The sequence below is a fragment of the Natator depressus genome, chromosome 3 (genome assembly GCF_965152275.1).
Source record: "Natator depressus isolate rNatDep1 chromosome 3, rNatDep2.hap1, whole genome shotgun sequence".
Taxonomy (NCBI): domain Eukaryota; kingdom Metazoa; phylum Chordata; order Testudines; family Cheloniidae; genus Natator; species Natator depressus.
Window position 1 is genome coordinate 94,536,826 of NC_134236.1, and position 13,720 is coordinate 94,550,545.

Below are 13,720 nucleotides of genomic sequence, written 5' to 3' on the forward strand. Positions count from 1 at the left end.
TAGGAGGTTAGTTAGGGACTTTGAAGACCTGGGTTCAAGGCACTCTAGACTTTGGGCAAGGCACTTACTTGGAGTCTTTTTGTGCTTCAGTGCCTCATCAGTAAAGTAGGGCCAGCAGTCTTTTCCTATCTGAGGAAGGGGTGCTGTGAGGTTCTTTTCATTAAAGGTTTTGAGGTGCTCAGATATTATATTAATAAGGGTCATAAGTACCTTAGATTATTTCTCAATCAGATATAATAAATTTCCCCATGCAAAAATGGTCAAAAGTGCTCCAAAGCTATTATGTTCTAATCCTTTACCAAATTTAGTTTTGAAATTAGTCATTTTTCAGTGGTTTAAATTTGGGAAAGTAAACAATAAGTATTATTTGTTCTGCTTTATTTGAATATAATACAATAACATTTAATTAAAATAAATCTCTGAACAGTAAATTTGATCCTGGAAGTCCAGAACTATTGTGTCATGAACAGTGATGCTATATAGATTAAATCAACATGCATTTTTAATGCAAACAATGGGTTAAAATATATCTTAAAATTTCATCTATCTGTGACTGAAAGAGATTTCTTTATATCTTGGTCTATTGACCAAGTAAAAAATTTCCTCTCCTTTCTAAATGTAACAAAGTAATTGCAGTTAGAGAAATTTTCCCTGGATCAGTTATGATGGTTCCACCCGCAAATGTTTAAAAAAAAAAAAGCAAAACCCCACCACACTGGCTTCTGGACAGAAAAAGAAGGACTAAGAAAACATGCAAAATCCATTGATTCTTTTGGCCACCTAACATGAAACTGGCATGTAAATGAGCTACAATACACTGTACTGTATAGCCAGTATCTACAGACCCATTCAGTTCCCATAGATTTATTTTAAAATCTAATAATAAAAATAATAGATCTTAGAATTACCAAGAAGGTTTTAACTCTTACAGATGGTCAGGAACTTTTAAACAAAATGTTTTTTGTCAAAACATCTCTGTTCTGATGAGAAGGTTTCTCAGCTCTACAATTGAAATTCTGGTAAAAAGCAGAGAGAGGTGGGGGGGAGGGAGGGAGAGGCTCCTACTCACCTGGGAGACAGACATTTGAATCCTGATCCAAATGAACCCGAGTATGGACTTAAACCTGGATCTCCTACATCCTAGATGTGTGACCTAATCACTGGGCTATTAAGTATCTATCTATTTGGTGTGAGAGGTTGTTTTTGTGAAAAATTTCAAAAGGTCTAGGTTTCATTCCAAGGCAGAATGAAAGATGTCGAAACCTCAATTTTCATGAAACAGAATTTTTATTTTCCAGCCATCCCTACTAACTCAATTTTCAGTCTGTAGACTATGCTAATTGTTCCAACAGAGAATAAAATCCCTTTTGGGTTTAGCAGTGTCAGTGTAGGAACTAGAAGTATGAAGATATGTGTATTGACTTGTTTGGGTCTTCAAAGCTTTTTGCTGCTAACAAAAAAAAAATCTTGATGAAGTATTTGAGCAGATCAGAAATCCTGAAAGTAGAAATAAAATAAGGGATATTTCTTGTTTACTTCTGTTCATTGCAGATACCTTTGGGATCAAGCTGATCCAGTTTTTTTCATTTGAATTGCTAATATTCCTTTTGAAATGATGAAATAATTCACTACAGTGTCTGTCTATATTTTGATGTTTATGAAATGCTGCATCATAGCTGATGAAAGCACCTTACAAAAAAAACCCTACATTAAATCATTCCTAGACAGATACAAGTAATTTCCAAAAAACAATCCTTTAGCGCACCATAAGAATGAAAGTTTTAATCTTATGCTTTCTAGTCCATGTAGATTAGAATACACATACCAATCCATTTTAATTAAGTTTAATCATGTCACAGCAGTTACAAGTTCATGCAGGTTATGCTGTTTCACTCCAATGTGCTATAAAAACAGAAATGATCTTTAAGAAATCTAGACAAATTCAAAGAAAGATATTGATGTGAACCATAGAATCCAGAGATAGAAAAGACCTATTAGGTCATCTAGTTATCTGCCTGTCAGTACAAAAGTGTCCCCTATTGTTCATTTATTGATAGACTAATATAATTATCTATTTCAAACAAGATTTGAACCCCCATATTTGGTTAATGAATCATTCATGAGCAAGTCTGACTTCCATAAATGTTTGCGCTCAGGGATCAGTTAGAAAAAGCAAAGGTATATGTATTCTTGAAATCTCTACCCACAAGAGATATTTCTCATAGTAGATGGTGAAGATGTTCAAAATATTATTATGCATGCTTTCTGTGCTCCTTGGGCATGGCTTGCCCTCAGTGGGACCCAAATACACCCAGGGACTCTGCTGGTCTCTCTGAGTTTGGCTTCTCCTTGATGGGACTCAATGGCCCTGTTTGGCTCCTCTTGGCTCCTTGGGTATGAATCCTTGATGGGAGGTTACTGTCTTTTGCCATCTCCATCCACCCTCAACTCTCTCACCCATGACACAATGAACTGTCACAGAATAGATTGTGAAGATCTTCCTAACTTGAACCTTTTTCCAGCACGCCCCCCCCCCTTTTTTTTTACATGATTTGAGGAACAGTGAAATAGTTAATGTTAATTTTTGAAGTATTAGTATTGGGCAACTGAGTTAGCACCCATTGAAATGAAGAGGGCAGGTCACACCTCTTAGACTTATTGTTTCAGTTTTTGCAAATGTAGGCAGAGGTCTTGGCATCAGTGAGGATCAGGTCACATTTCTGAGGCTCTCTCAGCTAGACATTTTATTTATTTATTTTTTTAAAGTAAGCTTAGATTCTAGAGAACAAGAAGGCGGCATGAAAGAAATGCAAGCATACCTAATTGCCAGGTACTAACCCATTCTGGGCCCTATATGTGTTATTCAGAAGTACATAGTTGTGTTCAATGATTTTTATCCTACAGAATATTTATGAACTGATTGCCTCTACTGTTTGGTGTTCAACACCGATGTTTTGTGAATGGTCGTCTAAATCACGTGGTGGTATTCTATTCCCTGGATGATTAAAACCCTTGATATGGGAGACCAACACCAAGCACGCAAAAATAAACAAACAAAACCCTTCCAGCACAAATATTTGGATAAATGAACATTTGTGCTAAAATTTGTGAAACTGCTTGAATTTGTATTTTCATGAGTATGTGGTAGTTTGCAATGCGTATTTGGACAACTAATCAAATGACCCTCCAAGGATCGTAGGAAACCAAACATGACTATCTGTGAAAATTTTCACAAATCAATTTGCTTACTAAACACAGTTGGTCAAATAATGTTTGGTACAGTCTAGCTTTAAACAGATGAAGCAACCTCTCTTGAAGATTACTCAACAAGCGAATAGCTTTCTTTTAAAAATCTTTCCTGTTTAAGTTTTCCTCTTGTTAATTTCATCCCATCACTCCTAGTTATACTACAGTTTTTTTATTATGCTTCCTAATCTTCCCTTCCTTCAACTTCACAGTCATCACAGATTTGCAGGGTTTGCTTATGCCTCCTCTCCCCAGTAGTCCTCTTAGCACTCCAGTTTACCAGAATTATATTAACAATGAGATTCCCAGAAATGAACACCACATTCCAGATGCAGTTGTACCACAGACACTCAGAGGGGGCCTATTACTTACTTGATTTGATACTTCTATGTATGGGGGCCAAAGTTGGACTAACTTTTTTGTTATCTCTTGTTTACTGTGGTCACAAAGTCAACATACGTCAACAGTTATTGCTCAGTGTTATTTATGAGAACGTAACATTTCCCTATATTTTGAATAGGGAATAACTGTGGTATCTCATTTGCCACTGTGTAATAACTGCAGATAAATGTTGAATTTTAAAAGGTAATCCCTTTTATTTGGTCTCTACTATCATCATTTCTTTTATCATTACTGCCTTCCATACTTCCCCCTCCCAGTCAATACTTGTGTTTTGGGAGTATTTTTCGTCAGATGTATCAGCTTTGAAAGCTGAATCTCATTTTGCAACACTGGAAGCATCGTTTGAAGTATGGATAACACATAATTCTGAATAAGCATGCTTTAAATAACATTAAGATTTCTGTCATGATAATTGTAGTTAATAAAATAATAATACTTGGTTAGTCATCTTGCTGTGAGAATAATATATAAATAAAAACTAAATATTTCCCCTGTCATACTGCTTAAATATGGACATATAGTACTATAGTAAAATGAAACAATGAATTCACAATACTCCTGACTCTTTTGGGTAATGTTGATCACTAATTTGGCTCCTGAACCACTGAGGTCTGGGTATCACTGGGATAGTAAGTTCATTTGCTAATTTCTTTAATATAGTAGAATACATATCGTCTGAACTTGCCGTGTGTGTGTGTGTGTGTGTGTGAGAGATTAAAAATTTACTATAGAGCAGAGGCTAATTTTTTTTAAATATGGATCTGCACCAAAAGTGCATAAAGCAACACGTAACCATTTGTTCTGTTTCACCTTCTTGTACTTAAATAGCTGTAGCCAACACTTGTTTCCCCTCCTTTTTAACTAGTTGGATCTTCTGACAGTTGTCTGGTCACGTAGTACAGTAAGATACTCTGCATTCACTACTTAGAAGAAGGTATCAAAGAAGCAAGTCCATGTTTTTACGAACTAAAGCAGATATGACTTCCTTTTAAATCAAGCATGAATGAATCTAAAAATACATACATCAAGAGCAGATTCTGAAAATGGAACTCTTGCAGACTGATGCTAGCGAACACATGTGAGTTCACCATCAATCAAGGCTGTTCCAACTAGCTTGTCAAAGATGGTGAGTGCTGAGTATATGCAAAAGAAATGTCTTTGGATATAAGATAATAATGTGTACATACTACAGATCTTTCCTTGATGATCTCATGGACACTTGTAATTCAGTACCAGATCATGCTACAAAGACACAGCCCACGGCAGGGGGTGGAATGCTGCAGCACTGTCTTAGAAGAATCCCAGGGAAGAAATGATGGCTCAGGGATCCACAATTCCCTCTCTGTTCCTCCCTTAAACCAGTGGGACCGTATTTGCTGCTTACCTGTGCCAACAGCAAATCTCTGCCCGCTCTGTATCCCATCTCTGCTGGCCAGTGTATTGGGGATGCAGAGCCAAGGTACCACTCCTTCCCTTCCCACTCCTTGCCCATCTGCTCCAGGATTGAGGGGAGAGGAATAATAGGTTCATAGCATCCACTTTTGCCGAAGCATCCAGATCCAAGTCTGCACAGTGACATAAAGGGGGTTAATTTATGCCACCATATAGGCCTGCTAGAGTGCTATATCATTTTACATTATTTGTGAATTCAAATCACTTAGCATTGTTGATGTGATGGAACTTATTGGCTAAGATAAGGAACTGCATAATGAAAATGAAAATGTGTACGATTTGAAATCCAAGAGGAAGTAAATCTTAGTTTCCATGCTGGGAATGTAGGTTCTGGCTGTAGTGGAACCCTTGGATGTGAGTGAATTTGAGACAGATGTAAATATTTGCTGTGTCATAATGAAAGTTCAGAAAAGGAAACCACTTGTATGCTTGTAAGAAAGGTTTAATTTGGAATATATGCGTATGAGTATATTCATATACATTACAGAGAATACCTGATAATGTGGTACTGAATGAACTTGCGATGACCATATTGCTTAAAAGGAATAAAGTCATGATTGAGTTATGCAGCTGATACTAAATGAGTGCCAATGAAATCTTCATACTACACCATCATGAAATTCACGTCTCTGCATGGAGCCAATACACCATTTAAATCCCACTTAAGCCCTCTTTGCTATCAGTATTATTCACGTCCTGTGGCAGGGAAATAGGGCCTGCGGATATTTAGGATTTCTTCACTAAATTGTATCTGCTCAGATAGAATTGAAGCCTTTAGCAGCTGTGAGATATTTCATCCTAATTAATAAGTGTTTTTTAATATTGCTGTATGAGCCAGGAAAGGTTAACATTAAAATGAGCCTATAATTATAATCTTCGTCCTTTGCAACAATCTAGCTTTGGTTCTTTAGCAATATGTGCTGTGCTGTGCACATATTATAAGCAATTAGTAAGTACAGGTAACAAGGCTGAAACTTATATTCCTTATTCAGCTAAAACTCCTACTGACGTCAATGTGAGTTTCCATTGAATAGGAATTGTGGGATTAGGTCCATAACTATTTGGAGAATTTAAAATGTATGTTGTTGTGGAAAGGATTCATATGTCCAGTGACTGCTCATAGTAGTTTAGAGCTGAGCAGGCAAGGCCGCAGGAGAAAGGGGGAAAAATATGTCTAGATATTGCGCTTTTGATTGGGCATGCACCTTTGAAAATAGTGTTTGGAACTCAGCTGGGGTTTCCTCAGTGGTACACAGTAAAGGCTGGATATTGCCTGGCAATATCTGAGGGATGTATTTATGTTCCCTAGGGCTTAATCAGTTCTGAAACAGCTTTGTACTGAGCTGGCAGATGATATGATCAGATTTTAAAGAATCTTATAGTAGTTCATTTTCATCCAGGATATAGCTGGTATGCTGAGGGCTTCTCTGCTTTGTCTACACTTAAGTTCTGTAATTTACATAACACAAGTCAACGTAGTTTACATCGACGTACTGCGGTGTCTACACCGTGCTATGCAGTGGGAGATGCATTCCCGTCTACATAGCTTCTGCCTCTCATTGAGCTGGATTACTGAAGTCGACAGAGTGCGCTCACATCAATTTATCATGTCTTCACCACTAAATTCACCCTGCTAAATCGATTGCAGCAGCACCGATTTAGCCTGAAGTGAAGACAAGCCCTAAGCTAAACGATTTTGGAGCTGCCTTATAAACCTTCTGTTCCATTCTGGCTGGAGGAATAGCTCAGGGGTTGAGGAATGAAACACACACTGATTATTGCTGTAAATAGTACTGAATTTCTAACACCAATAATTCCAACAACTAATATCTGACATATGGTGAAAGTCCTATTTGGTGGAAGAAATGCAAGAAAAAATAAGATGAGTATCTCCCAACACTGTTGCTGTTTGGCTTTTAAATCACTTCCTGTTTGAGGGTTTACAGAAATTAATTTTTGTTACTTGTATTTATTTTATTCCTAGTGCCAACTATAATGTTAGTTCTCATTTTGAAAGCTATTTTTGTCTGTGCAATTAATTTTGGGCACAATTCTAAAACTTAGATCTCAACATGTTCACTCCCACAAATCAGGTAGGCTGATAAAGCCTCTCATATTTTCTTTCAGTTAACACAGTACAAAACTATACCTGTAAAATTAGAGGCTAAATTGAAGCATATTTAAAAACATAGCATGTAATATTAGAAAGACGTTCAGTACAGTGGCTAGAGGGAATAGGAGCAAGGACCACTTAAGTTCTATTCCTGGTTCATTATTTGGCCTTTGACAACTAGTCACTTATCCAGCCATATTGTCCCATGTCCAAATTACTCTCAGGTAGGGGGATGGAGGACATTGGTCCTTCTTGTGAGTTACTGTAAATAAATGTACTATACTTGTGCCTGCAAATCTGTGGATGGGTGTTTTTAAATAAATTCAGATAAACAAAATAATATTTTGTTGCACCACATTTTAGGTTTTGGATCTGTTAAATAAAAGAACCAAAAATAATTGGAACCAAAAGAAATTGTCATCTGTAATTTGCAGGTACTACTCAGGTTAAGCCTGCCCACCTTTTAGCCTGCCCACTCCTCTCTCACCAGGTCCTACATATATATTCAACATCTACAGAAGTTGAGATGGCACCTAAGTTTAGCTATTTATTGCAACTTCAGGAGCCCTGGTTGGACCTTGGAACGTAACTCCATTCCTGAAGCAGAGTCTCGGGATGATGACTAGAGTCCACAATCCTGGAACTCTGACTCTCCCATTACCAATTTTTTCCTCTGTAAAACATGATGGATCTTCTCTGGAGAAAAGTCCAGTTTGCTGGAGTATAAATTTAGTGCTAGTCCTCTGAAAAATTGCTGTCATACCACTAGATTACAACTGTCAGATGTGGTTGAAATATAAAAAATGACGGGAGGGATTCTTTCTCTCCAGATTTCAGAGTAACAGCCGTGTTAGTCTGTATTCGTAAAAAGAAAAGGAGTACTTGTGGCACCTTAGAGACTAACCAATTTATTTGAGCATGAGCTTTCATGAGCTACAGCTCACTTCATCGGATGCATAGCAATGCATAGCTATGCATCCGATGAAGTGAGCTGTAGCTCACGAAAGCTCATGCTCAAATAAATTGGTTAGTCTCTAAGGTGCCACAAGTACTCCTTTTCTTTTTTCTTTTTTCTCTCCAGAGTAAATGAAGATAGATGACAGAACTTTTAATAATATTTGACATTTAAGTTTTATATTGCCGTAGCACCTAGGTATCTCAACCAGGAGGGGCCCCATTGTGCTAGAAAGACACTGTACAAAGAGTTAGTAAATGACAGCCCCAGCTTCATAGAGTTTACTGTGATGTTTTCCAGGGGTATCCAGAGTTATGATGCACCTCGTTACCATCTGCCCTTAGCATGAGGGAGCCTTGTATGTACCCTTAGTCTGGGTCAGCTTCCCAACTCTACCAGCCACAGGCAACACAAGCACTTCCCTCTAGGCCTCGTACGGTCTGCTGCCTCTCTACAGGTTAGTGATTGGTACACCCCAGCTCTAGAGCCTGGATCTCCCCTGATCCACTGGACACTTTCAGTATTCACCGATTTGCTGCTCGCAAAGAAGCAGTACACCCCAGCTTACTAGCTCCACCTCAGATCACCGCTCTGCTTAACACACAGCACTTAGGTGTGTTTACAATGAAGTAAGAATACATTTATTTAACAAAGCGCAGAGACTCAAGTAATGGCAAGTAGAAGAACTGGAAACAAATGATTACATATAAAATATCATAACATGCATTCTAGAGCCTAAACTTAATTAACAAGATATTCTCATGTCTTGTAGAGTATTGCCCATCCCAAATCCTTGCAGTGCTTTACAGCCAGGTTGGCTGTGACCCTCCTTTCATGACATCTGCATGCTATCAGCTTGCCTCCTAGGTGAAGGGTTTTGTGTATTTCCTTGCACTCTAGAATATGCCAGAACAATAATTTGTAATTTATTCATGAACAGGACATCCTCCTGCTGTGTGTTTCATCCTGTACATTTTCTCTGTTGTAGATTTCAGTCTTTCATTCTGCCCTGACTTAGTATGCAAATAAACCTCCATTGAGAGGCATACAATACACAAATGACCAGACAGGGAAATCGGTATCTGCTACCTCCTGCCTGAAAGGAACATTTCTGAGGTATGTCACCTCCTGGTGATCTGCCTTAACTCTAAGGCCTTAAGAGGATAGGTTTTAGCATCCATAAATAACTCCTTCAATATTATCTGTACATACATTTTGCAATGATTATGATAACCAGTGGGCTACTGGCTCTCTGTAGAGACCTCAAATGCCTACTTTTGGTGAAGGATTATGCATATATCTGACCCAGGGATCCCTGTAAAACCCCATGTACCCCTTGTGTCCTCTGCCATTTGACATGAAGGGGTCTCTGGGTCACATTCACGAATATAATATTATATTAAATATGGGTTTGTTTGTGATATCAATTGTGCATTTACTGTACCGGCGGTGTCCAGGCTGTCACAATCGTATTCTGTAAACTATAGCCTCTATTAGAGTAAGAGTTTTCCTGAAGGCAAGATGCAGTGTTAGGAAAATGTGAAGGTTTCATACAAATATTTTTTGCTGAAGTGTTAGCACAATCAGATATTTACATTTGATGTTCAGAAATGAAAAGTTAATCCTATCACTTCCCCCATCATCAGGCATAGGCTATAATAGGATATTGTCTAGGCTTTAAAGAAGGGACTCCGGCACAAGGTTAGTGGTTTTTTAATATCTGACAAGTGGTTTTTTTGTTTGTTTTCCTCTGGGAAGAGCAAATTTTAAAAATTCAGTAAGAGCAGCTTTCATGTTCTTTACTCTTAACACAGTCTTTAAATGGCTTCTCAGAAGAGCTCGAGTATAGTGAAAGCTCATACTAATGAAGTCCCCAGAGAAAGTATAGTTTTTCACTAATCACAATTAGGATTTAAGGCTGCCTCCATAAAGAGTGATTACTTTTATTATGGATGTGGTCACACTTTTGTAAACATCAGGCAAAAGCTCTTCTCTGCATTGTGAAATTGCTGGAGTGCCCAGGGGCTTCTAGGTAAGTAATTGAAGTAATCCATATGTTCTCCAAGTGGTATAACAAAGCTTTTGCATTAGTAAGCAGGTACTGCTTTCATCCACACCCTTCTTCCTCCCATTGTTAGCTTGAAAATTCTCAGGGCAAGTCTACACTACAAAATTAAGTCAACCTAAGTTACGCTGACCATCACAGTAATTAATTTTGCTTTTGCATATCCGCACTATGATCCTGGCAGTGCACATCCTCACTAGGAGTGCTTGCACTGATTTAACTGTCAATGTGGGCATTGTGGGACTGGTTCTGAAAGGCAGCAACAATCAATGTAAGCAACGCAGTGTCTACACCGACACTGAGTCAACCTAATTTCATCGACTTAAGTGCTACGCCTCTCGTGGAAGTGGAGTGGGTGAGTTACGTCGGTGGGAGTGACATTTTAGTGTAGACTTTTCAGAGTTAGGTTGATGTAAGCTGCCGTACATCAAGCTAACTGTAGTGTAGACCAGGCCTCACTCATGGCTGTTTGCCTTAAAGGGGTTTAGAAGTTTAAAAGAATTTGAAGGTGAGGCTTTGTTCTGTATACATTACAGGAATATTCATTTCTTTACCTTAGACTCATCATTTGTGTGCTGGAAAAGTCAGAATTCTGAAAGAAAGTGAATTTAATAAAAAAACAACAATACACATCTCTCAGTTACTATGGGAATGTTCTTGTATTGATGTGAACTGCAGGCTATTCATCTGAATTATGAAGAATCTTAACACTGGATCAGGACAAAATCAAACATTTCATTGAATATGCTGTGTGTGATGGGGTGACTATCCCTCACTCAGGGCCGGCTCTAGGCCCCAGCAAACCAAGCATGTGCTTGGAGCTGCACTCTGGCCCTTTTTTTTTTTTTTTTCCTCCCTGTTTGGGGTGGCAAAAAACCTAGAGCTGGCCCTGCCCACACTTACCCAGATGGGCCAATTAACCCAAACAGGCAGCTGATTAAAGAGGCTCAGCTGGGCTGGAATAGGTAGGGCCTATAAAGCCCAGGAGCTGAAAGGAGAAGGGGGCTGCTGGAAAAAGGCAGACATTTCCAGGAGAAAGAGAGGAGTGAGTGGAGACTGCAGCTGAGAGTCACTCCCTGGGAAGAGGCTTTGCGGAACTGGTAGGCCCAGGAAGACAAGGGGAACCAGCAGTAGGAAGAAGCCCAGGGATAGAGCAGTAAGGCCAGAGAAAGAAGGCCCAGATTGCTGAGCTGAGAGTCGCTGGGCTGGAATCTGGAGAAGAGGGTGGGCCCAGGTTCCCCTACCAGCCAGTGGGCGAGTGGCACAGAGGCAGTGAGAGGGAAGAGTGCCTATGAGTACTGAGGAGCTAAACCCCCGACAGGAGGGGGGGACACAAACAGCGATGCGGCTGGGGGGCTGAGCCTTTAAGAGTATGCTGTGATTCCTGAGGCTGTGGGAGGAGCTACAGGCAGACAGAGTGATGGTGTGCCAACCGTGGAGGGGAGGTGTCAGCCTCGAGCTAATCCCCAGAGTACCAGGAAGAGGCACCAGTCCGGTGGTGAATGGTGCATCCCGTGACACTGTGTCTCTAAGAAAAGAACTTAATTAGAAGTATCAGAACAGAAAAGTTAGCTACATCTTAATCCTTACAAAAAGGACAGTTTACACATTGTTCTATATAATTCATATCCATTAGTGCAGGGGTAGGCAACCTGCGGCACGCGAGCTGATTTTCAGTGGCCCTCACACTGCTGGGTCCTGGCCACCAGACCGGGGGGCTCTGCATTTTAATTTAATTTTAAATGAAGCTTATTAAACATTTTTAAAACCTTATTTGCTTTACATACAACAATAGTTTAGCTATATATTATAGACTTATAGAAAGAGTCCTTCTAAAAATGTTAAAATGTAGTACTGGCACACAAAACCTTAAATTAGAGTGAATAAATGAAAACTTGGCACACCACTTCTGAAAGGTTGCCGACCCCTGTATTAGTGACTTGATTCTCCCCCCCCACTTTCCCCAGAATTGCCGAGATCTATAAAGCTCCTATAACTTAAATGGAGGATGTGAGTGATCAGCATCTCTGAGGATTAGCCCATATGTGTATATAAAATCTATCTCCATCCATCCTATAAAATAGTGATCTAAGTCAGTCCATCTCAAAAAAGATATATTGGAATTGGAAAAGGTTCAGAAAAGGGCAACAAAAATGATTAGGGGTATGGAACTGCTACCATATGAGGAGAGATTGAAAAGTCCCAGTCTTATTAGCTTGGAAAAGAGACAATTAATGGGGGATATGTTAGAGGTCTATCAAATCATGACTGGTGTGGAGAAAGTAAATAAGGAAGTGTTATTTACTCCTTCTCATAACACAAGAAATAGGGGGTCACTAAATGAAATTAATAGGCAGCAGGTTTAAAGCAAACAAAAGGAAGCATTTTTTCACACAACCCACAGTCAGCCTGTGGAACTCCTTGCCAGAGGATGTTGTGAAGGCCAAGACTATAACCGGGTTAAAAAAAAAACTAGATACATTCATGTAGGATAGGTCCATCAATGGCTATTAGCTAGGGTGGGAAGCGATGATGTCCCTAGCCTCTGTTTGATGATTACCTGTTCTGTTCATTCTCTCTGGGGCACCTGGCATTGGCCACTGTAGGAAGACAGGATACCTGGCTAGATGGACCTTTGGTCTGACCCACTATAGCCATTCTTATGTTCTTAGGAACTGAATGATAAACTTTTAACAATGGCAGCTGAGTCAGGAAAGTCTGCTTCTCTTCTACAATCTCCCTATATTTATTAAACAAATTATCTTAGTGAGAGAAGGTAAGGTAATGAGGTGAGTCAACATTGCTAGATTAGAGCCTGGTGAGTGTGATATATGAATTCTGTGCTTCTTATCTGAATAATGGCCTCTGTATGCTTCCTTGCTCAGATGAATAATCTGTGTCTCAGTACAGGGTAGAAAGGGTTACGTGATCCTTTTACCATCTGAAGCAATTATCTTGTTTTCTTGTTCTTTAGATGCTGATTTACTTGTTACATAGAGCATGTACTTCTGTGATTGGAGTTCTATCTTATAGTGTGAGTTAGAGAGGAAAAAAAAATTCAGGGTTTTGTTTAAAGCCCTGAAAAGCTGAGAATTCCGTTCTTGTCTCACCCCATCAAGACTAGGTATTGCAGCTCTCTTGAGATCAAATTTTGATCTGATTTGTGCCTAGGAGGTCTGATCCAAAGCCCAGTGATGTCGATAGAAAGACTCCCATTGACTTAAACTGGTGTTGGATCAGGTCTGTGAAAAATGGGAGCAGGTAGAACAGCAAAGGAACCCATATCCCAAAGGGCATGTGTAACTAGACCTCTTGCCTCTTTGATGTTTTAGCTCCCCTCAGGCTCACACTATGTCAGCTCCCTCATAATTTCCTGATCTTTGATCAAGTGGCCAAATAGTAACTTTGCTCCTGGTCTGTTAAGGTCAGAAGTCAAGTGGGGTACCTCTGGGGGATGCCTACTGGCAGTTGTCCTCAATGGAAGAGC

General features: G+C 39.4%; 1 protein-coding gene across 3 annotated transcripts in view; it reads left to right on the forward strand.

Annotated features, from left to right (window-relative positions):
- Window positions 1–13,720, forward strand: part of PKIB (cAMP-dependent protein kinase inhibitor beta) — a 104,721-nt gene that overhangs the window by 2,002 nt on the left and 88,999 nt on the right. The gene's annotated exons all lie outside the window — the stretch shown is intronic.